The 25,338-nt window shown below is 44.1% G+C and overlaps 1 long non-coding RNA gene across 1 annotated transcript; it reads right to left on the bottom strand.

Moving 5' to 3' along the window:
* Positions 1-13,485: 13,485 nt before the first annotated feature.
* On the bottom strand, positions 13,486-23,617 carry LOC138274804 (uncharacterized). The gene is made up of 2 exons (XR_011200395.1): positions 23,341-23,617; positions 13,486-14,404 (listed from the first exon to the last, which is right to left on the bottom strand). It is a non-coding gene; the product is annotated as an uncharacterized lncRNA (long non-coding RNA).
* Positions 23,618-25,338: the final 1,721 nt, after the last annotated feature.

Raw genomic sequence — 25,338 nt, 5'->3', positions numbered from 1 at the left:
AGATATTCCTATTAGCTTCCGGACCTGGTCGGGCTGGGGGAAACATGGCGGCCAGCTGAACAATCCAGTCGCGAGCTCAAGGAGCCCAGGCGGTGCGCACTGGATTGTGCAAGGAGGCGGATGCCAATCGCTCTCTGGGAGCTGAGGAGCAGGGACCCGGCTGAGAGCCCGCCGGCCCGCTCGTGTGAGGAGGTGGACACTGATCGCGGCATTTGAGTGTGGGCAGGCGCGGCTCGGGCCTTGATCGCTGCATGGTTGACTTCCAAAGTGCAGCCGGAGAGCACTTCAGGTTTGTTGAAGTGAGGGCTGGGCTTTTAGAGTTTTTGCACGACGACTGGCTGGGGGGCGGGCATGGTACATGATGCCGATTCACGGTGTACACGGGCCTTCTTGCCCTCTTTCAACACTTTGGCTCGAAGTAAACAAGTTAAAGCTATAGAAGGATATCAAAACACTTTGGTGGGGGAGCTGGCAAGATGAGGCACCTCATATGAACTGTAGGGTGCTGACCTACAGAGGGTTCGATTGAGAAAGGGGGGTGCTACTGTTAAAGGGAGACAGGATGATAAAGATCACAACATGGATAATTCTTCCCATCCCAGGCCACCAAAACTGGTTAGAAAGAATCGAGGAAGAACAGGTATAATCTCTTCCCCTGTTGATAAAGATCTTACCCTGGGGGACCCTAAGGCCCATATTTATAGTTTTTGATGCAAATCAGCGCTTGGGCAAATTTGCGTCAAAAAGTTTACCGCCGGCTAACGCCATTCCAACGCACCAGCCGGGCGCCTTATTTATGGAATGACGTTAGCCGGCACTGCTGCCTGGTTAGCGTCAAAATAAATTATGGAACCCGGGCAGCGGAGTCGAAGGGAAGACTGGGGGTTGTGCGTCAAAGAATGGTGCAAGTCAGGTTAGAGTCACAAATATTGGCTCTAACCTAACAGGAGACATGTCCCCCTGACCAATGGCCATGCCCAGGGGACTTCTGTCCCCTGGGCATGGCCATTGGGCACAGTGGCATGTAAGGGGCCCAAGTTAGGCCCCCCTATGCCACTTAAAAAAAATTTATACTCATCTGCACTCATCCATGGTGTCCTCCAGGGGTGGGTAAGGGGGCAAGGGGGGCAGGGGGTGTCCCTGGGTGCAGGGAAGGGCACCTGTGGACTGCTTCCATGGTCTCTCACCATGGAAATTAGCTCACATGTCCCTTAAAGCCTGCCCTGACCCAGGCATTTAAAAACTGCGCAAATCTGTCTGGGTGCCATGTTTTAAGGTCCGCCTCCTCCTGTGCGTCATTTTGACGCCAGAGGTTTAATAAGGCACACATGCCTTAGGGTCATTTTTTGCACGGGAACGCCTACCTTGCATGTCATTAGCGCAAGGTAGGTTTTCACGTACAAAAAATGACTCAAACTCCATAACTTTGGCGCTAGACGGGTCTAGTGGCAAAATATAAATATGGAGTTAGGTTTGCGCTGAATTTGCGTTAAAAAAATGGTGCAAATCTGGCACAGAGTATAAAGACCTCCTAAGACCTCCCCTTCACTACATCCTATTTTTAAGTCCCCCTTACTAAAAGCTGAAAATCTTGTGGATACCCCCGCTCAGGCAGGGGGTTTGCCCATAAGACGCAGGTCATAAGAACTACAAAGCAAAGGTGTTTGTCATCCCATAAAGGGGTTATGCTGGCAATGAGCCAGACTGAGTCTGTGATACAGGCAGGGGAGGAGCAGGTACCTGCGCTCCTGATACCCCAGCCTTCGAGCCAGGAGTCCCAAATGGATATGAAGAGTCTTTTGCTGTCATTAAAGGAAAACATTAGAGGGAGATTTTAGATCTCCGAGAGCAACCAGGAAAAAATTAAAGAAACTTGTGAGATAATGGAAAACAAAATAGGCATATTGATGGAGAGGATGGGAATATGGAGGTTGCACTCGAACAGCTTGATAAACAAGTGATCTCGAACAAACAAGAAATACAGCAGTTAAGAACAGGAGAGAAGGCCATACAAGAGAAGCTTGAGACCCTGGAAAATAATCTCAGAAGGAACAACATTCGGTTTTTAAATGTTCCTGAGGGTGAAGAGGGGGATGATAATAAGAGATTTGTAGTAGCATTATTTAAGGAGTCAATCCCGGCTGTAGGTTGTCTCAACTTGGAGGCAGATATCCAGAGAGTGCATCGGGACCCCTTCAAGAAAAACCCAGCCAGGAAAAACCTGAGAAAGATTTTGGCCAACTTCGGTTCCTACTCCAATAAGGAGACTATCTTGCTAGAGGCTCTCAACACAAATAGCTTTTGTAAGGGAGATTGGTCCTTTTGTATCAGATTGGATAGATCAAGGGCAACACAAGACAGTCAGTGGGAGTTGGGGAGATATATGCAGGAGCTCAGGTCCATGGGGGCGAGTGTACAGCTTCCATTACCAACTGCACTTAGAATTATGTGGGACAACAAGATGCACAACATCAGGGATCCAAATGAAGACTGCACCTTCTTGGAGCAAATTAAAGCAGCTTGCTAGACTTGTTTTTTTCTTGACTTTTAGCTGCCCAGAGCCGAGTGAGCTAACTAGGGCTAATCCTAGGATTATCCCAATGAGAATAGGGAGGGTTCCCTGTGGCGGTAAGGGGTTTGTGGCACTAAAGGGAGGTTTTGGAATCACAGGTGGTGGGAGCATTAGGGAGAAAATTATAAAAATAGTCCTCATAGTGTCTAGTTTTTGATACAACTTGTCTAGGGAGTTGGGATATAGGTTTTTGAGATGTATAAAATGGGCCTAATTCAGATGAAGGTTTTATCTTGGAACGTGAATGGTCTCAGGGGGCGTAGACAGAAGATTTTCGAATTTTTGAGGTTGCTGGAAGAGGAGGTGGTGATCCTCCAGGGGACTCACTTGACACAAGAGGAATGGGGTAGCATTTTAAAGCAATTACCATGGGTGACATATTGTGTAAGCATCAACTAGCCCAATACAGTTAAAGGGGTTGCTATTCTCTTTAAAAAACCCTTAAAGGTAGAGTTGGGTAAGTTTAGTGTAGACTCGAGAAGGCAGTGGTTGGTGGTAGAAGCTAATGTATATGGGTCGTGGTTAACATTCACAGGATATTATGGCCCCAATATAGATGATCCAGACCCCTTTCAGGTGCTCTACAACCAGCTTTTAGACTTTAAGTACCCGCTTGTGTTGGGGTGGGACTTTAATGTCCTCTTAGATCCAATTCTGGATTAATCAACTACGAGAAATACAGCTAATACCCCCAAGACAAGAATCTGGGTTAACCAGGGGATGGAGGACGTGGATTTAGTGGATATCTGGAGGTGGAAAGGCAGTAATGGACCAATATTTACTTTTCACAATAAAAAATATGGGCACTATTGAAGGATTGATTTCTTTTTAGTGGGTCGGAGTCTTTGTGGAAAAGTAATTGATGTAAAACATGCTCTGGAGCATTTGTCTGATCATTCGGCGATGAGGCTCTATTTCTTGTTTGATAAACCATTGGTTAATTCAAGGTGGACGGTAAATCGTGCTTTGCTTCAGGAGGAGTGGGCTATTGAGAAACTAAAGCAGGATACTAAGGTTTTTTTCAAGTTAAATCATGGGTCTACCACTATTTATAAGGTTTGGGATGCCTATAAGCATATATAAGGTGTCAGTTGACTAGTATGGAAATGTATAGGCACAAAGAAGAGAAAATCCAGATAAAATGTCTGGAGATGGAGATACAGAATTTAAAATATAAGGCGCATGGCCCAGTTGATCAGCCAACATTAGTTTTGGAGGATCAGATAAGGAGAGCCTAAGCTAATTTAGACATTTTTTTGGAGATAAAGATTAGAAGGAAATGAGAAAGTAGTAGGTTCGCTCATTATGAATATAGGGAAGGGTGTGGTAAGCTTTTTTCCTGGAAAACAAAAGTAGAGCAAACTAGAAATAAAATTATATCAAATATGGATAAAGGCACAGGTCAGATGTATCTTAGGGATGATGAAATAGAACATGCCTTTTTCTCCTTTTTCCAGGATTTATACACAGAGGACTCTAAGGGTACAAGGGAACAAATTCAATATTTTTTGGACAAATGTCCAATTCCCTGTTTAGATGAAGATTCGAGGCATAACTTGGGTGCCCTGCTAGATAGAATGGAATTGTTAGAGGGCATTAAGAGTTTCAAACAGCGTAAGGCTTCAGGACCTGATAGTTTGCCTAATGAACTTTATGTTTTACTCAAGGATGAACTAGCCCCAATCTTGCTGGAATTACTCAATAACATCTTTGTTGAGGGTGGAGATTTGCCAAAATCTTAGGATGAAGCTACTATAACTCTAATTTTGAAACCAGATAATTGTGACTCTTACAGACCAATCTCATTATTAAATTCAGATTATAAGATTTTTACACCTATATTATCTAAAAGATTGGAGACGACGGTTGCCTCATTGGTTCATCAGGATCAGAAAGGTTTTACTAAAGGTAGACAACTCTCTGAGTTAACGCATGATTTATTGGGGGCTATTGATTTGACTACCCAGGAGAATTTACCTTTGGCCGTGCTCACTTTTGACACCTCCAAGGCATTTGATTGGGTTAATTGGTCTTTTTTGTATATGGTCATTGATCGTTATAAGCTTGGAGATATCTTCACCAGGGCAATAAGGTCTCTATATAAGAACCCTGTGGCTAAAGTGCTGGTTAATGGCAATCTTTCCCAGCAAGTCCGAATTGGACTTGGCACCCATAAGGGTTGCCCACTTTCCCCTTTATTGTTTGACTTTTATATTGAGCCTCTCGCAAGTACAATTAGACAGAATGTAAACATTTTGCCTTTCCAATATAAAGGATGGGAGAAGAAAGTTGCTCTTTATGCAGATGATCTAATGGTATATACAAGGGATTTCGGTGTTTCACTACCAAACATTTTATGATCCTTAAGGACATTTGGAAGGGAATTCGGGTAACCAACAAAAAAAAAGAGATAATGTGTTGGAACACCACTCCTAGTAGTCCATGGATAAAGAAGGAAATAAGGTATTTGGGGGTGCAGGTTAAGGGTAATTTGGATGATGTCTTCCGGGTTAACTTTAACAAGGCAATGGCTGCAACCAAGAAACTCTTAAGGGTGTGGACTGGTCTCCCTCTCTCTCGATTATTGGGAGGTTGAACATTTTGAAGATGATCATTCTACCTAAATTTCTGTTTCTGTTTAATGCGATCCCTTTAGAATTTAAACAGGCCTGGTTTCAAAAGTTACAAGGAAAATTAACCTAATTTATGTGGGCAATATTATTTAGCTTTCCAGGTAAAAAATGTGAGAAGTCTACTGAATGAGAGTTCCAGTTTTACCCCAGTGTTCAGGGCTATGATCATTTATCTTCAGGAAGCAGGGGAGCATTTTCTATTTAAATTCGGCTACCCGAAGTTCTTTAAGAAGATAAGGCTGAAGTGTTTGGGGGCGGCTTGTAAGGTATGGTTTCAAACCTCTCCTTGTTGTCCAGAACATAAGAACTCACCAAGATGCTATGAAGTTTTTTTTTTATTTAACTACTCCTGTTTTATATATTAGTTATGTATATAATTTGGTATGAAAATATAGATATGATGAGTTATTCTTAGGAATACTTTAACTATTTATTCTATGAATATATTTATTTATTCTTTGAATGCTTATATGTTCTTGTAAGTGAATGGTTTTTATGATTGTTTTTATAATTTACTTGTATGGCTTTTCTATATATGTCGATTAAAGTTTATGAATTGAATTGAGTTGAGCTGAACCAGCCTAAACCCTGATTGCATTGCTATCTCTTTCGGAGAGGCAACAGCCTCTTGCCATTCATCGTCTTCAATTTCCCCCAGATTGTCCATCCAGTTCTCTCTCAAATGGGCCACCCTGTCTTGCATAATATTTAGTATTTTATGTTAGAGAGATGGATTTCCTGGGCATTTATTCATCCAGCAATCTATCTCCCAAGGGGTCCGATTCCGGTAGTGTTGTTGATTTCGGTAACACAGTGTAGAGTGCATGTCTTACTTGCAGTTATCTATAGACTTCTTTTGGGGCCAGTTGATACTCGTGTTGCAACTCTGTGAAGGTGACAATGTCCCCCTGTTGCCATAGGTCCCTTACCTTGGAGATACCCAACAAATCCCAACTTGCGAACGGCGGGACGCACCTCAATGTGCCCAGTACCGTTGTGTCCCACAGAGGGGTCACCTGAGTGATGGTCCCTTTCCAGCCTAGTGCTTGTGTGGCTGTGTGCCAGAGGTCCACAACTGTGCTTGTGGGACCCGTCAGTCGTTTACACAGCATGGGACTGTAAAGTGTACCTAGATGCTCTCCAACCCCATTTGCCATTTGTCAAGTCAGTATGCAGGTTTGTTTGGAGGGCCATACGCCCAGCCATTAATGTTGGATAGTTGTGCCGTCCAATAATATTTTGAAACGTCAGGTAGGGCGATGTCACTGTTGTACCTACTCCTCGTTAACCTATTTTGTACAATACATGCTGGGCCTCCATCCCACAGCAATGTGCCTACTTCTCTCTCAATGTCTCGAAAATAAGGCGTTGATACTGGAAATGGTGTGTTGTGAAGTATGTATCGAAACCATTGTAGCAACAGCATTTTCAATATGGACGCTTCGCCCAATAGCATCAAAGGGAGATATCGCCAGTGCTGGACATCCCTCTTCAAGTGTTCTGATGGTGGCTTCAAGTTTTGTTAGAAAAATAGCATGTGGTCCATTGTCACAAACAGCCCCAAGTACTGGATACCCGATGTGGCCACGGAGGCAACGCAGTCGGGTGGTAGTCACAGGGGATCCGCCAGTCATACAGGATGAATGCCCTGAGTTGTGCTTAATCCCTTAAAATTGGTTTTGGTTTATGGCCACTGGGGGTCCTCGCTGTTTCCTGTGAAAGGCACTTCCCACCGGAGTTATCAATGATGTTGCTGCGGAGAGCTGTGAACTGGAATGCAGCCTTGCAGGCCCCGTTTGCCCACAGAGACAGAGTGTTTTCATTGCATGCACTGAGGCTAGCTTCCTTGAACATTACACCAAGGTAGGGGGTTAGATAATTCCAACTAAACCTGGCAGAATGTTCTCACTATTATAAGACTTTTAGTGCAAAGTAGAAGTAACTTTAGGTACAAAACAATATGGTTGAATTATTTGTGTTTTTCACCATTCTGATAATGCTGGTTAAAGTGATGTGTCTGATCTGTCTAATAATTGCAGTTCATGTTTTTACTACAAGGAATAGATGTTTACAATAAACATTTGAAAAAGTATTATTGTTCTTGTCTTTATGAATTTTTGGGCATGCAAAAGTAACATATGAAAGACCTAGATCTGTTTCCACAAATTCCTTGGGAATCAGAGTAGTCATGTTTGAGGTTGCCGACAGCATCTATAACTCTGGAAGGTTCCGTGTGGGTCTGTGAGCTAGCCGAACAAACATTTAATGATTATAAAACAGGACTAAGTCCCTGTAATATGAAGTTTTGTTGATCCAAAAACACAGTTCTACTAAATTCGTGGAAACCGTCTAAAACAAATACCAGTTGGTACTGCTGGCTAGTCAATTCTAACTCGCACTACTGACATTGCGACTCCTGGTCTTAGAGGCAGCAGAAGGACCAGAAGACACATAACAATTTAACCATTCACTAAAAATAAACTTAATAAGAACTGTCTAAGGAAAAGCAGAAACAATATTTTCCACCCTTAAAGTGATTCAAACATTCACAATCCTTAGTGTTATACATTAATGAGATCTAGATGATCCATTATTATGTCACAAATATGTTAAAGATCCATAATAAAAAATTAAAATACATGCAAATAAAATACATTTTTATTAGCTTTAGTAACTTTCTTGTCATTTCATTTGTCTTGTATTCTAGATGACATGATCAAGGTCACTTTCTGTAATGTCCGCAAGGGCACAGGACATAAGACATTACTTCCTGTGATGTTGAGGAGTACTACGTTGTGTAATGTCAATTTCTGTGATGCCATCAGAGGATGAAAGGACATTTGGGCCCATATTTATAATTTGTTTTGCGCCGCATTTGCGTCATCCTTTTGACGCAAAAGTGGCGCAAACTTAGAAAATATCATTGTATTTTCTAAGTTTGTGCCGCTTTTGCGTCCAAAAATGACGCAAATGTGGCGCAAAAAAAAGTATAAATATGGGCCTTGATGTCACTTCTTCTACCTGTGGTATTTTGGCAAATCAACATCAATGGAATCTATGACCATGATTGATGTTTTATCTTAAGACTTTGAAGGATGTGGTCTTTTGTATCTAAAAGAGCATAATCCTTTCCTCTGCTCTCGTTATGACAAAGAATAAAAAAAGTTCCAGTTCTATGAAAGTAATGGAGCAAAGAATTATCCCAACCAGTGTTTGAATTATCAGAAATTAGCAACAGAAGAGGCCAAGGTGGAAGTCAGAGGTGACTTTGGAGATATTATTTGGAAAATGTTGTATATAATTCTGATTCTACGAAGTCTCTCTGCAAAAATAGTGTTCAACATGTATTGGTTTTCAAAGCTGCTGAGAGTGTCAGTTTTGAAAATTGAGTATAATCTCGGCCTCGGTGCCCTCAGTAGAATTTAAACTTTCCTTTATGAAAGCTAGAAATGTAGTTTGACTCTTGGACCAGCTGTGAGGGTGTAGGCTATTCCTCTGGATTATAGTTCGCCTTTATTTCAATTTGAACCATGTGCCCCTCCGCTGCTATCAGCAGAGAGGGCACATGCATCTAATCCCTTACCCGGGACACACACCTCAATATGTAAAGTCTGGAATGGTGGCGAGGCTGACGTCAGATAAACAGCCACCTGGTTGTCTCAATGATGCTGGTTAAGATAAGGTGTATCAGTTTGCTTGTAAATATGGACTCTGTGCTTTCTACGTTTATTTTTGAGATAAATGTTAGCTTCTGCCTGGTATTTGCTTTGTTAACACTTTGAAGTTTGCAGTTGCTTTCCCAGCACATACGTTTCTTCTTCTCCTGATGTTTATGCGGAGCTGCTTGTATTTATGAATTCCTGATGAATGCAGGACCATTGCTCTTGTATTATTTCCTAGTTCTGCAGAGTTGAAGGATAGATTTACTCTTGTTCATACCGCGGAGCACTGAGAACTGCAGCGACACCTGGCGTGAAAGACAGAGCACTGCACACCTCAAGACTTTCCCTAAACAACCAGGCAGCGCTTCATCTGCGGCTCTGACGCTAATAAAATGCAGCTTGGCACCACTCGGAGCCTTGCGTCATGGCGCGAGGAAGACCAAGTGGAGTTTAATATATGATCTGTACTTTGGGGGGCACTTTCAAGTCCAAATTCCCATGCGAGATCAACCAGAGAAGGTTGAGGCAGTAATATGTGTTCTTTATCATAAAGTACACATTTCATGTCTGCGAAATACCCTATAGGCCCCGTTTGCAAAATTGCATCTAGGCCCATATTTATACTCTGTTTGCGCCGGATTTGCGTCATTTTGTTTTACGCAAATTCGGCGCAAACTTAACTCCATATTTATACTTTGGCGCTAGATCCATCTAGCGGCAAAGTTATGGAGTTTGAGTAATTTTTTGTACGTGAAAACCTACCTTGCGCTAATGACATGCAAGGTAGGCGTTCCCGTGCAAAAAATGACTCTAAGGCATGTGCGCCTTATTTATCCTCCGGCGTCAAAATGACGCACAGGAGGAGGCGGGCCTTAAAACATGGAGCCCAGCCGGATTTGCACCGTTTTTTACCGCCTGGGTCAGGGCAGGCGTTAAGGGACCTGTGGGCTCATTTCCATGGTGGGAGACCATGGAAGCAGCCCACAGGTGCCCTTCCCTGCACCCAGGGGCACCCCCTGCCAGCCTCGCCCACCCCTGGAGGTTACCCATGGATGGGGGGACCCATCCATGGTGAGTGCGGGTAAGAGCAGGTAAGTATAATTTTTTTATTTTTGTAAGTGGCATGGGGGGCCTAACTTGGGCCCCCTTACATGCCACTTTGCCCATTGGCCATGCCCAGGGGACAAGAGTCCCATGGGCATGTCCATTGGGCAGAGGGGCATATCTCCTCTCTTTGCTAAGACAGGATTCATTTCCATGGGGGTTCTGCGTTACGAAATGGCGCAAGTCAGCTTAGAGCCAATATTTTTGCCTCTAACCTGACTTGCACCACTCTTCGGCGCACAACCCCCAGTCTTCCCTTTGTCACTGCTGCCCGGTTACTGTCATTTATTTTGACGCTAACCAAGCCGCTGCGCCGGCTAACGTCATTCCATATATAAGGCACCCGGCTGGCGCATTGGAATGGCGTTAGCTGGCGGTAAACTTTTTGACGCGAATCCACCCAAGCGCTGATTTGCGTCAAACAGTATAAATATGGGCCCTAGTGTCTCTTCGCATTAGGTTTTGAGGTAAACGCAGGTAAGATCATGATGGTTGATCCGACTTAGCATCGAAACCTAGGGGTGTCTGCACTGGCCTGCCCAGACATGCATCAGGGTGGGTCAGTCCAGGGCACAAGGCAGCGTTGGCGTGTAACAAAGGTTAAATGGCAGAGCCCCGAAACTTTAGCACTGAGCAGTTGATCAATGTTGTTGTTTTTTTGCACCGCCCTTAGTGCAAACATTTTGATGACCTGGGCCTAAATATTACCGAGGGATATATGTAAGTCATTATTCCATTCAGGGGCACCGCACCAGGGTGGGAGATTGGGCTTTTCCACCCCCCTAAAAATGTATTCTGTAGTAAATAGTTGGGTATGGGTGCTTTCAGTTGGGTCTGGGGAGGTGTCAGTCGGATTTCACTCTCTGTCTTGTCTCAGTTTTGAAAGTCTACACATTTTTTGGTTTATTTGAAAATGATTGCGTTTTAAGTACTCCTAAAAATATGCACTTACGCCGCCCTCGTATCATGCTTCTCATATAATGTATTTTCACAAGATATGCCCGTGTGATTGTTCGGAAATCTGAAGCTCACCCCGCCAATCTTACTGACCAAGCTACACCTGCACCAGTGTTTAATTTGTGTTTCTTGTTTCCAGTGCTGAGCACCGGCACTTATTTTTGAAGGCCGACGCTTATCCTTCTGCCTCAAGCAGTTACTGCGAGAAAAACGAAAAAGTGTCACAAAGGTAGAAAGCAGAAAGCTGCAAGAGTGAGCTGAAGGGGCAGGGAGTGACTCTAAATGGATTGAAGAGGCCCGAGATGGCTTCAGGATTACGCTGCCTCAGTATTCCGTGCTTGCAAATTTAAATGCAGCAGCCGCGTCTTTAAGAGGAGGGCTTTGGGCACCGGCACGGTTTTATTTACAAATTAAGCACTGACCCGGACACCATTTTGAAGTGAGTAAATAATCTGTCTTTAACATTAGAATCATCCAAGTTTCACAACAGGCTGGAAACAGCTGCTGCATACTTCTGGTATATCATCAGCTACCCTCACACTGCATACATAATTGTAATGCCCTATAATATTGTTATTCAAAGTAGGATGAAACGCTTCAATTTCCAGTAACAATCCTTTTATCCTAAACCTCAAACTCAATCTTTTGGTTCAATAAAATGTATTAAAGGTCTCCATTCATCTACTGGGAAGAAAAAGCTGAATTAGGCAGTGAATTAATGGATATCAGACAATCATGGCTGCATTCTATGAAGAAAAATGCTTGGTGAATCTGAAAAAATTTCTACATTTCAGACACCGGAAGAAGACCACAGAGAATACTTTGGTTCCCAACATTTGACTTCTGTGGACCCCCACTTTATCATTACTGGAAGCCGGGGACCCCTAACGAATCATTACTGGAATCCGGGGACCCCTCACTGAGTGAATATTGAAAGCTAAGGACCAAATCTGTTAATATTATTTAATTTTCTAAGCAGTCGAGGATCCCCTGAGGAGGCTTCGTGGACCCCCAGGGGTCCCCGGACCACAGGTTGGGAACCACTGCTGTAGGTTTTATCCAGGAGAAAGCCCCTGAAGTGCACCCAGGTTCCAGTGTTTAAGGCACAGCTAATGGCGACCAGGAGAAATCATGATGGAAGCAGAACCAAGTGTGCACTTTAAAAGTAAAAAAGCCACCCAGTGGAAAGATGGAGAGAAACAAGGAGTATGAGAACCATAGGCACTGGAAGTAGGGGTTCAAGGGTGCTGCAGCATCCCCAAAATAACCATGCTGTAGTTCAGAAGGTGAACAAGCAATAAAGAGGCCTTTAAAGTGTGCTTTTCTCTTGTTACATTTGCTTACAAAGACAGAGATCAAATGTCCGTCTATGTCTTATGATAAAATGTTGCATCTATCTTTTCTTTCTCAGACTGCAAAATAAGAGCATTTTGTAAAGCTGACTAAGTGACAATCTTGCTGGTGTACAGGGAGTATGAAAAGAAAGGCTGCAGGATGTCTATTTTATTCTAACACACAACAACATATAAATACCTGTAGAGGAGCTGTACATATACTTCACAATCTATCAGCCATTAGCAAAATACACAAGACACATTTTTCTAATGCTGAATTGTGATGGATACAAAAATGTTGATAGGATCAAAACAAATCAAGACATTTTTCTTGGTGATTTGCAAATGATAAATATTTGCTGAAACCAGACTTCCACATTTTATTGTTTATGCATTATAGAGCTTTATCAGTAAAACTCAATCTCTGCAAGAATGTAAGGGGTATATTTACTAGAAGCGGTGCAGCGTGGCCGCTGCGCCATAGTGGCAGCGACATGCTGCGTCACTTCCAAAATGCAGGGATGCACCGTATTTACAAGAATAATCCCTGTGTTTCTCCCTGCGCCGGCACTAAATTAGCTGCGAGCGCCAACGCAGCCACCCTAGTGGCACTGTGCAAGGATGGCTGCATTGCAGGGGGATTGTTTTTATGCAGGGAGGGACACCTTCCTGTATAAAAACAATCTTCAATGGCCTGTTGCTCTTTCTCTGTGTGCTGCAGAATGCAGCACACATAGAAAGAGAAACAAGGAAGAGAAATGAAAGCATTTCTCCTCGTTGCGCCAGGCTAACGCTACCCCTGGGGTGGAGTTAGATTTTGACGCTGCCTCAGGTTTATGAAATCTTGTGAATCTCAGGCAGCGACAAAACGCAATGGGTGTTTCTGTGGAACACCCACAGCAACACCCATTGCACACCCCTTTTATGCAAAGTGCTGCGTGTTAAGGGGACATATTTTCAAGGTGGCATTAAACCATAAAAAAGTGGCTTAATACCGCATCGTAAATATGACACAGTGCACAGCGCCACCAGAGTGTCACATAAAGTGTGGCTCCAGTGGTGCTAGGAGCTTGTAAATATGCTCATCAGTGGCCATTTCAATGGTGCTGTCTGTAAATGACAATGTGCTACCACACATTAGTAATATATGTGCAACACTGTGCTCCAAACTCCACTACAACCTACATACCACATCCTTACCCCTCTCCTGCTGAATGGGTGTGACTCACTTGCTAAACTTGTTCTTTGCGTGACACTTGAACTTTTAACAATCTAGAGATATAATATTGGTGGCAGCACCCACACTTTAAAAACTGTCCCAGCAACACAGATAGGAATCATAAAGAGGGAATGTTTGTGTGAGACATTAAGGCAGTGTGGGAGACCGGAACAGGAAACTGACAAGTATTCATAAAGGGTGTGATTTAGATATTGGTAGACTGGTTACTCCACCAGAACGGTGACGGATATCCCATCTGCCTTAAGAGATTTAGATTTCGGTGCAATGGATATCTCTCCTTGTTGTGACAGAATAACGCCTCCACCAATATCCAAATCAGGCCTATATTTGGTAGTATGCCTACGCTAGAAAAATTTGTTTTTCAAAACTAGAGCAATAAGTGGTTGGAGCAATGCTAGAAAAATAACAAAACCGTGAAAAACAATGAGAGAGTAATTGAATGAAAGTGAGAAAACGTAACAGAGAATTCGAAAGGGAAGACAAAAAAACTAGAGTATTGTGATGCGGATTGAAGCAAAGTTAGAAAGTTCAACCTTTTGCTTGTTTTTGCAAGAAAGAAAAGAGATACAGAAAAGAGTTGATTGTGCTGTCATTGATGGTGTTCAATGCATTCACTGGAGCTGGACCATTGGTGGGATCTCTCATGCGCAGAGATGATGCTGTATAGTCACCGCGGCGTCTCATTTCTTTATCCTCGATCCGCCTATACAGCTAGCTTGACGTCCTCCTCCCAGCACCCCCGTGGAGTCTCAGCAGCGGGTTCAGCAGCGTAGATCTCCACTTCACAGAGCGTGAGGTACTCCTTGCGCCCCGGGATGACCACGCTGATGTACCGGCCCTCCATGCCACCGCAGCAGAGGGTGATCACAGGCTTACTTGTGGTATTCGTGATAGTGGCACATCTGAGGGTAAGCCAAAAGAGAGAATGTGGAAACAGATACAGTGTGTTGGACAAGACAAAGTTTACCTACAGCCTTCTTGGGGGAGGGTCATGAACAGTCTAACTCAGGCAGTAGCTGGTTTTCCCACCTTTACTCAGCTGACATTCCCTTTTGTGCTTGTCTGGGCAGTTATCCTGGACCTACAGCACTCAAGGGAAACAAGCCAGTCTTTGTGACAAGTGTGGCCACTGTCCCTGAAACCACAAGAGCCAAGTACTGCCGCAAACCCACTGAATTTCCAGGTACCTCCTTTTTAGGCTTTATCTTTCACGGGGTGGCAAGGTTGAGTCCAAGGTTCACTCTTGAAAATTGGTTGTGGAGTGGGGATCATTTAATACAAAAAATGGAATTCCAGATCTGTATTTATGCTAGACTGCAAATGTGAAATTATGGATACTGACAATGTACATATGTATCACATTTTAATTGTTTCACGACATCATATATGAGCACTATGTCGTCTGCACGTCACTGATTTCTTTCCAGCACCTTGTGGAAAGTGGAATACATTTTTAGATTTTGGAAATGATCAAGTCTGACGTGCTCTAACCTCATTGGGGTCTCTACAGAGCCCCGCGGGACCACTGGTTAAGGTACACCCAGGTTTCGATGATTGGGCAGCCTGGGGTTTGGTCCTGTGTATTTTTCTAGGGCCAACTGAACAGGGCATATAATTTTTCCCATGTTTCATTGACCCTGAGGCCAAGGGTGTGAACCATGTAGAAACCCTTGGTGGCACATTATATAATGGAACAGTTTACAGTACTCCTGGTTAGCGGTCCTGCTCATTCTAGTCACATTCTATGATTGTATATGGACCGGATAAGTGACGTCCCCTCTGGTGACTGGATCTTAGTTCACTAAGACCTGGGCCTTGACGGTGAGCCTCTGCCAGTCCTTGCAATGTACTGCACTATTTCTGCACTGATTTATGCTCAAATTTGTTACTCCTTACTTCTAATATTTTAACCTGCTCATATTTTTTACTTCATACTTTTAATGTTTTAATCTGACGATAATTTTAGGATCTTGGGGTGGGGGGGATCCAGGTTTTATTTAAACGGTTGTGTGGGAGGTTTTTAAAACTTTTGTCCCGTGTTCAGTGGCCCTTATTTCCCTCTTGGTGTGAATCTGAATTTTTGTAATAGCGCCCTGATTGCGGCCGCCATTTTTATCTAAGGCAAGAAGCACGCTCTTTAGCCACCATTTTAGGGGGTTGACGTTCTAGTCTTGCTCAACCTCTTAATTCCGGATTCAGTAACTATTTTTAACCTGCGATGCGGCGGGCACGCAGCGGACCTGGGCCTTGGTGGTGAACCTCGGCCAGTCCTTGCACTGTACCACACTATTTCTGCACTGATTTACGCTTAAATTTGTTACTCCTTACTTCTAATATTTTAACCTGCTTATATTTTTTACTTCATACTTTTAATGTTTTAATCTGACGATAATTTTAGGAGCTTGGGGTGGGGGAGATCCAGGTTTTATTTAAACGGTTGTGTGGGAGGTTTTTAAAACTGTGGGACTGTGTTCAGTGGCCCTTATTTCCCTCTTGGTGTGAATCTGAATTTTTGTAATAGCGCCCTGATTGCGGCCGCCATTTTTATCTAAGGCAAGAAGCACTCTCTTTAGCCGCCATTTTAGGGGGTTGACGTTCTAGTCTTGCTCAACCTCTTAATTCTGGATTCAGTAACTCTTTTTAACCTGCAATGCGGCGGGCGCGCCAAAGGCGCACCAGAGGCAAGCCCGTCTGCACCCGTCCGCGCCTTAGGGCCGTCCCCGTTGGTGCTATGATTTCCTCAGGGTCTACTATGCCGACTTACTGCTACAATAGTGAGCAATTGAACGCACTGAGACTTCCCTGAGATGAAGATTGTATGATTTGCCTGGATGGTACTATAAATAGTTTGTATTGTCCCACCTGTCAGTGGACTCCTCAATGTAGGGAGGTAAGGCCAGATACAGGAGTTAAATCTTCTACCTCCTTTTTATATACGAATTGTCGCTCTTTGGCTGCACATACGTTGGATATTAACTTACTACAAACTGAGTCGACCCCTGCAGCCTTGTTCCTCACGGAAATGTGGCTACATGAGGGATCGGGCCCAGACATAAATCTGGCACTACCTACTGGTTACCCAATTGCCAGGGTGGATAGACGGTCCTCTAAAGGTGGAGGAATCACAATTATCTACAGGGACTCTCTTAACCTTACCTACCAATCTCTGCAATTACTTGAAGGTGAAGGCATGTCCTTCTCACTGGCACTCAACCCCCACGATACATTTTCAGGGATTTTACTTTACCGCCCTCCTGGCACATCAGAGAAATTCTTGGACTCCCTCTCCAATCACACAGCCAATCTTATTTGCTCTAAACCTTATCTTACTATCTTAGGGGATTTTAATATTCATGGCGAAACTCTTGACCAGTCGGACTCAAGATGTCTGATAGGGAATATGGAGGCGTTGGGTATGGCTCAAGTTGTCAGAGGTCCCACACATGAAAAGGGACACACAATTGATTTAGTTTTTAGTAACACATCGGCCTTAACTTGCAAACCCCCCACCCCACTTGCATGGTCAGACCATTTTTTAATCCAGTTTGAATTAGCTTGGGATTCTGTGGTAAAGGGATCTAGGCCAACAAGGCAGGTTGGGAGACAGTGGAGTAAGCTGGATAGCAAGCAATTCATAGCTACCTTAGAACTCCACAAACTCCGGGCTATGGACAGGACTGACATTGGAGTAAATGGTTTCAATGATTGGATCATTGATAGCCTAGACACTGTTCTTCCCCGTAGGAAACTAAATGGTCAGTGTAGGAAAACCAGTGCCTCGTGGTTCACATCCCAGCTGCATCTCCTCACAAAAGAGTGTAAAAAGCTAGAGAGAAGCTGTAGGAAAACATATGATGGGTCAGACAGGGACACTGATAGAAGAGCTATCAGTAAGTATCATATGGAGATTAAAAGAGCAGAAAGCTCCTTTTATCAGCAGAGAATAGAAGCCGCTGCTGGTTCTTCCAAGAAGTGTTCAAGGTCCTCAAGGAAATTCTCCAAGTACCGGTGGAAGAGAATTCTACGGAAGCCTCGATAGATCACAGTAATGTGTTAGCTAATTTCTTCCAACAGAAAATATTGGATATTTACTCTAACTTTGATAATAATAGTCCCAGAGTAGAAGAGGGGGAGAGATATATTGAAAACAGACTAGTTTCTTTATCTCGTTTTCCCCCCCTCTCCCAGGCACAGGTTCTTGATTCGCTTACTTCTCTTAAGTCAGGATCTCCATTAGATTTGGCACCCCCCCACATTCTAGTGCCAGGGGCGGAAGCTATAGTTCCAGTGCTCACAGAACTGTTGAACTCATCTATAATTGGAGGATCAGTTCACAGCCTGTGGAAACACGCGATAATTAAGCCTCTGCTTAAAAACCTCACTCTGGATCCTGGAGTTCTTAAGAACTACAGGCCTATTTCCCTACTACCTACCCACGCCAAGATACTAGATAAACATATTAATCTTCAACTTTCTTCATTTCTTAAAGATAATAGTCTCCTACATCCTACTCAAACAGGCTTTAGACCAGGGCATAGGACGTAAACAGCACTCATTGCTGTTATGGAAGAAGCCAGCGAGTGCGTTGATCAGGGACGTACCACAGTGATCATCATGCTGGACCTAAGTGCAGCATTTGAAACTGTAGATCATATAGTTTTGATCCGGAGGATGAGAGAAATTGGTATTAGGGATCTAGCTCTTGTGTGGCTCTCATCCTTCCTGGAAGACAGGTCCTTTCAGGTCCTGGATTGCTCCTATTTTCGAGACACCCTACAGTGTCAGTGTGGCATCCCACAAGGCTCATCTCTGAGTCCGACACTATTTAATATATACATGGCTCCCTTAGCATCTTTGGTGGAATCTTTTGGATTAACGCTGCTCTCTTATGCAGATGACACTCAATTGGTCGTCTCCTTCTCCTCTAATGTAGCCCTAGAAGGGGTCACTTTATCTTCCTGCCTACAAGCCGTTTCAGGTTGGATGGCTGGCTGCAAATTACAGCTAAACGAGGAGAAAACAGAAATAATGATCCTAGGTCCGGAACCCAGATCAGGAAACCTGCGTTGGATCCCACAGGTGCTGGAGGAATTTCCCCCTCCTAAGAAGGAGATAAAGAGTTTAGGCATCTGGCTTGACCCCCTCTTGACGCTGGACACTCATGCGATGCACATCTCATCGACGTGCTTCGGCTTACTTAGACTTCTAAGGAAGGTCTTTTCTATTCTACCCGCATTAGCAAGAAGGCTCATTGTGCAGGCTATCATTCTATCCAGATTATACTATGGTAATGGACTTTTCCTTGGCTCTCCTTCTTATGTCAAGAAGAAACTGCAAAGGGTGCAAAATGCGGCGGTACGTTTGCTGCAAGAAATCCCGAGATGGTCTTCAGTAAGGTCTGCTCTAGTTACTTTACATTGGTTACCCATTGAACAGCGGATACAATTCAAGGCCCTTTGTTATATACATAGGTCCCTTTACGATAAAGAGTCCCCACTTCTTAAAAATCTCGCCACCTTTTATAGACCTAATAGAGTACTTAGATCGGCCACTACCTCTCTGGCCATCCTCCTCAATATAAAGAAGGTCTGAAGGGGAGGCTCCACATTAGCTTTTCTGGGTGCTAAGTTGTGGAATTCCCTACCCCTTAGCTTACGACAGATGAATCAAGAATACACCTTCCGTAGGGCACTGAAAACCTGGCTGTTCTAGCTTTGTTATGGGTTACGCTGTTCCTAGGTCATGGTCCGATAGCGCTGGGAAACACGAGGGTAGCCATGCGCTCTATAAATAGCATAACATAACATAACTATCACAATACAGATAGAGACAAGCCTGCAACACAACCCTTGCTTGCCCTGGGTCCTGGTGCAAGCAAGGAAAACAGGCCCTCTTCTGAGGGCCGGGTATTAAAATACAACCATAATTGTAGTTCAGTTGGCCCCTCAGACCCCTGGGCTCTGGTGCCACTGCACCTGCTGCATTATTGGTAACTGTACCACTGATCCACAACCACCATCGTTAGATGTTTGCATCTTCCATTGTTTTACTCTGCGGGTGAAACCTCTTCTGTGGACTGTCTCAGCACATCTGAGGATGGGTGGCATGCATAGTATGATCCAAACAGAGAGATCTGCAGGGCAGGCATTTAGGCCTCATCTTACGCACTCTGCAGTTGCATCTTCGTCCAGGGACAATGCACAGTTTGTTAAAGAGGCCTTCAGAGACCTTATTCATTTATTCTCTGGTTACCCAATAGAGCCTTTCATCGTGACTTTGAATTTCCACTTGATACGGAATTCATATATATTTTATATAGCGCCAACCAGACCCAATTGTTACCAGAGCACGTTACATAAAATAAGACAAAATAAATTTGTACAGAATAATTACAGATGTATCGTTTGATAGAGAACTGCAAACACACTGACACACACAGAAATAATCTGTAATAAATATCCAGTTAGGAACCAAGAAACAGTCATGGATATCTGGATACAACAAACCATCAAATTAACCTAGATGGTGTACAGACAGAGGATAAACACATTTAGCATTCCAATAAGTCTATGTACAAGTCATGTGCGTGGTAATAAAAAGTTAGTTTTAGGATGTTAGACCAGGTAGCCTGGGACAAATCAATGATGTGGAATCTCAAGCAAGAAGTCGTAATTGTAGAGTGTGTTGGAGGAGGGATGCTGTTTGAGTTCTGTCTTGAAAACCAAGTAGAAAGGATTTGTTTAGAGGGGAGGAGACAAAACGTTCCACATTTTCCGATAATTACCTGCGTAATAGTACGTTTCCTTTTGAAATTTAGCGGTTAGCGGAGATGTTCAGGGCATCCTAAGAACAGAGGGCCCAACATACAATAGGCCTCCACCCCAGAGCATCACTGTTTCTGACGCTTCCGTGGCGCAGGCCTGTCAATCATATCTATGAGGCAACTCAAAGACACTTTGCGTACCTTCGAATGACCTCATAGATATGGAGAAGCCAAGGCAGTGCTGCATTGCTTACTCTGCGTTTAGGAGGCATCCCATGGGCGTTGCAATAGGTTTTCCCACACAACACCCATGGATTTTTACACATTTTCAGCGTTACAAGAATCTGTAAACCTGGGAATGCGTCAAAACTGTACGCCTCTCTAGTGGAGGCATTACGAGGAGGAATAATTTTATTTCTCCTTATTTTTTTCTCTTTCTATGTGTGCTGCACTCTGCATTCTGCAGCTCACAGAAAGAGGAAAATGCCTCCTTTGATTTTTTTGTGCAGGAAGGCATGCCTTCCTGCACAATAACAATCGTGGCAACAACACAGACTTCCTTGACCATCGTGCAAAGGTGCCTGCTTTGGTACTAGGCACCAATTTGTGCGCAGGCAGAAGGAACAGGAATGCGCCATACTGCTCATTCCTGCCCTTTCCTTTTGATGCAGGGCAGCGAACTTGCTGAGCTGCCTTGGTGCAAAAACTCGTAATGAGGCCTATAGTCCACTTGAAATTATTAGTTGCTGCACCAGATATCGAGGAGAACCAAAGCGTAAGGCTTTGTGAACTGGGAAGGCCATTTTGTAGGTGTATTTCAGCTGGAAGCTATTGAAGGGTTAAAAAAAATATGGCCCTGATTTATACTTTTTGGTGCAAAACTGCACCAACGCAGTTGTGCACCAAAAAGTTTCACACCGGCTTGCACCATTTCTGAGCACCAGCCGGGCACCATATTTATGAAATGGTGCAAGCCGGTGCAAAGGGTAGGCTAGCATTAAAAAAATGATGTTAACCAGGTGGGGCTGGCGGTATGGAAGAAGGGGGTTTTGCACCAAAAAATGACATTTGGCAGGTTAGAGTACAAAAAAATGACTCTAACCTGCCCAGAGTCATTTTGTGATGCAAAACCATCCATAGTACATGACTCCTGCCTTATAAAAGACAGGAGTCATGCCCACCACCCCAATAGCCAGCACAGGGGACCAGGGTCCCCTGGGTATGGCCACTGCACCCAGTGTCATGTAGGGGGGCCTATTTCAGGGCCCCCAATAGCACTTAAAAAACAAAATACTTACCTGTACTTACCTTGGATGGGGTTCCCCATCCTCCACTGTCCCTCTGGTGTGGGTGGGGCTGTACCTGGGGCTTAGGGAGAGCCCCTGTGGGCTTATTCGATGGTGTTCCACCATGGAAATAGGCCCACAAGTCCCCTAATGCCTGCCATGATCCAGGCTCTAAAAAATGGTACAAAGCGAGCTTTGCACCACTTTTTGACCCCTCCTCCCCCCGTGCGTGATTTTTGCACTGGAGGATAAATAAGGCTCTAGGGCCTTGGAGCCATTTTTTGCCCGGGAACGCCTACCTCACATCTCATTGATGCAAGGTAGTTTTCTGCAGGCAAAAAATTACTTTAACTCCAGTATTTTGGCGCTAGACATTTCTAGCGCCAAAATATAAATATGGAGTTAAGTTTGCGCCGAATTTGCGTAAAAACAAATGCCGCAAATCTGGCACAGAGTATAAATATGCCCCTATATGTGTAAAGCTTCTGGTTCTTGTGAAAAACCTAGCTACATCATAAAGGGATGCTTTTGGGGGACAATGTGAACTATTGTAATCAATTTCTGCAAACAAGTTTTGATAAGACTAGGGACCGTACCACATCCTTGAAGGAAGATCCTGGGATAAAGACTGTAGAAATTGTAAATGAAGTTAGGCGTTTGTGTCCAACTTTTTCAGAGATTGAACCTCTCATTAGAATCCATCCTTGAGATTTCATGCACTCAGTGATGGACGGCTTCCAAACAAGGATGCCGGCTCTCAGTTTGTAAATAGGAGAAATTAAGGGAATAAGAACAGATTGTGACTACAGTTATCACAACTCTCAAACTCCAAGTAGGCTTTCTCCTGTTCCTGGCATGCTCATGTCTGATCTTCAGTACAGAAGAGGTATGTCTTGATAAAAAGCGACCAGGCAATGGGGCACACTAACCAGGAGAAGGGAGCAAAATTATATCTACACTATGATCCATACATGGTAGCAGCTATCTCACTCTTTGAACTGAAAAGCTTGGAGAAGCAATTTTGAGTTTTCCACTAGGTATCAGGATACATACGGCCAGATTTACAAAGCCCTAGCGCCTCTTAGCGCCACACTAGAGTCATTTTTTTTACACTAATGTGGCGTTAAGGAGGCCATTCTCCATCGCTATATTTACAAAATGGCACAATGCTAGCATTCCCCCACTTTGTAACCCCTTACGCCGCATTATATCTGCCCCAGGTATAATGTATGCAAAGGGGGCATTCCAACGCAGGAAGGCCTCAAAAAAGGGTGCAGTGAAATCTAGGGCCTCCCTAGTGCTTTGCTGCAATAGCGCCATAGTTTATGGTGCTAATCCAGGAAAACAGCACAATAGCCTCATGAATTATGAAGCTATTGTGGAAACGAGCGCCATGGTGCGCCATTTTGTAAATACAGTGCAACCATGGAGTCGTTAGGTGGCGGTCGGGGCCCATCAGTATCGATGCACATGAATCTTGTAAATCGAGGCCATAGAGTTTGTGAATAGCACTTACCCTACAGACTAGAAGTAACAGAAACTTTTTACTCAAATGTATCCTCTTACTTCGGTAAAATGGGCTGACGGGGGAAAATGGGAAGAGCGATTTAAGAAACCATGCACCACTGCTACTGCAAAATGCTTTAAAGTGCCTAGACGCGACAGACATGTGCCAAAACAATTTTGGGCCTCCTATTTTTAGAGAGTTGGTCCCTATAACCAGAGAAAAGTGTTGGATTTAGGATAACCAGCCCAACAATGACAGATATAAATTTGCTCTGTAACTCACACAGGATTGCAATTGTCTGGAGAATATCCGATCCGTACTTCGGCCCCCCATAGGCGCTCTCTGCAGCAGTCGGCCCTGTTGACCAAGACGATGGAAGATATTCTGTGCAGTTCCTGAAGGTCCACCTGCCACCAGGGGGACATGTCCAACAGGGTGTGAGAGCAAGAGCCGCCCGAGAAGGAGGAGTTACGGTTCCCATCAATGGCTGCCGGTGAACTGTTATGGCCAAGGTAGTTGGAGATTTGAGAAGCTTTTCCTGCTGGTGCTAAATTATTCCCTGAAAAGGAAACCCAAGAAGTGTGAGACTTTTCAAGCACATTTCATTGGAGGTGCAACAGGTCATCGTAGAGAGAGCCCTGGATGGGCAACAAGATATTTTCTATTAAACACTAGCCACACATGAACTGTGACCAAGGGTCTGATGCACCAAAGGGTTTTGGCCATTCTGGGGCTTATTTATAAAAGGCTTACGCCACGGGTGCGTACATTTTTGTGACGCTCCGGTGGCGCAAACCTCTCAACCACATCTATGACGCCACGCAAAGTCACTCTGCGTGGCTTTACGTGGCCTTGTTGATATGGAGTAAGGCAAAGCAGCGCAATGTTGCTGCATTGCCTTACACTGCGTCACGGGGGCATTCCAGGGGCGTTGTGGTGGGTTTTCCCAAGCAACACCCATAGACTCTGCCCCAGATTTACAAAATCACATAAACCTGGGGAAGCACCAAACCCTTACACCTTCCCAGGGGAGGAGCAACCAGGAGAAATATTATTATTTCTCCTCATTTTTAGGTGGAGGGTGCAAGACCTTTGACCTGTTGTACGTATTGTGGGCTTTTAACCACGCCCACCTCACACCCATCACTTTCACTTGTTCGTAGGCTTGTCTTTCAAAAATCCCTTGATGTCATTGGTAATTGCTTTACGTTTGTTCTGCTTTGGGGCGGGTTTGTTACCGTCTCTGGATTGAAACAATCCTGCATGCAACGCAGACACCCTTGCACTATGGTGCAAGGTGCCTACATTGCACTAGGCTTCCGAAACAGCTCCAGCTCACAAGGAAAGGACACGAAACCATATTGTATAAATATGGTGCATTCCTGCCCTTTCACATTGGCGGAGGGCAGCACTGCAAGAAGAATTGCAGTGCTGCTCTACGCCAATTCCCTATCCTGTGTCTATGGGAAAATGCTTTGATACATGAAGAGCTTTACGCCTCGTTCAAAGGTTCTAAACCATGGTTGGGTGAGACCACCAGAAGGGGAAGATGAGCTGAGCTTGCACGTACCCTGATGCTGATCTACGCCTGAGTCTTTAATGCACACCTGCAGTGGTGGCCGCTGTGCTGCACCAACATCAAGGCCATCTTCTGCAGTCTGCATATAGAAGTTGACAATTAGCATCAGCATATTGGTAGAGTCTCCATGCTTGTCACACCTCCTCACCCCCACCCCCCACCCCCTTCAGCACCTTGAGACCCTCACGGGTGAATAGCCGCGCTGTACAAATCCCTGATTGATTGATTGATTGATTGACAAAGAATATATTGTTACTCTGAGGCACTCACGCATAACACATAATCATCGTTTATAGTACCTATTTTTAATTGTTTAAATGTTTATCCACACATATTTTGTTCGCTGGGAAAATACAACGTTGCAGCTGGTGTTTCCCAACGCTCATTTGCACTTGGTTGTATAGAGTTAGATATATTTAAATGTGCACAACAGTAACACCATACTCATCTGAAAACCCTAAAATAATTATACATGTATTGCAAGAGACTCTGCAGGCATTATGGCTCTTTCTGGATTGTTCATGGGATGAAGAACTCTGAACGCCTGTTGACTATTTGCAGATTATTCTGGTATGTCCATGTTCAGCCCTGCATCTGAGAATGCCTGTATGTCAGGTATGAATACTGTGTCTTGTGTATTTGTTGAACACTTCAACAACATTCATGATGCCAGTTTGTTGTCTTACAAAAAAGCTCAACAC

Source organism: Pleurodeles waltl, chromosome 2_2, assembly GCF_031143425.1.
Source record: "Pleurodeles waltl isolate 20211129_DDA chromosome 2_2, aPleWal1.hap1.20221129, whole genome shotgun sequence".
NCBI lineage: Eukaryota > Metazoa > Chordata > Amphibia > Caudata > Salamandridae > Pleurodeles > Pleurodeles waltl.
This window is presented reverse-complemented; position numbering and strand designations above follow the sequence as displayed.